Raw genomic sequence first — 359 nt, forward strand, 5'->3', positions numbered from 1 at the left:
AATAGAAGGTCGCTCCATGAATCTCCACAAGAAGTGATAAGAATGGTGGGAAATTCTGAAGAGAGACGAGGAACCCGTTGGGCTGTGTAGCTTTGCTTTGTGTATACGATTCTAACGAGCGTCGCTACTGAGTGATTGTGTTGTAATTGGGATGTCCCGGGTTCAAAACTTCATTTTACAATGTTTGGAGATAAGGCAAAAAAAATCACTTATTCACCCAATCACTTCCACCCTCCTACTCGGCCACTACTCGCAGTTAAATTGCTTCGACATAAGAAGGCGGTAAGATTCGTGAATATTCTTGAAGGCCACCGACGACTTTCGTCAGGCAAACCGATAGTAGTGAAACGAAACTGCGC

Source organism: Zootermopsis nevadensis, unplaced genomic scaffold (assembly GCF_977971745.1).
Source record: "Zootermopsis nevadensis isolate Lab colony 2312 unplaced genomic scaffold, Znev_1.0 Znev_ptg000002l, whole genome shotgun sequence".
NCBI lineage: Eukaryota > Metazoa > Arthropoda > Insecta > Blattodea > Termopsidae > Zootermopsis > Zootermopsis nevadensis.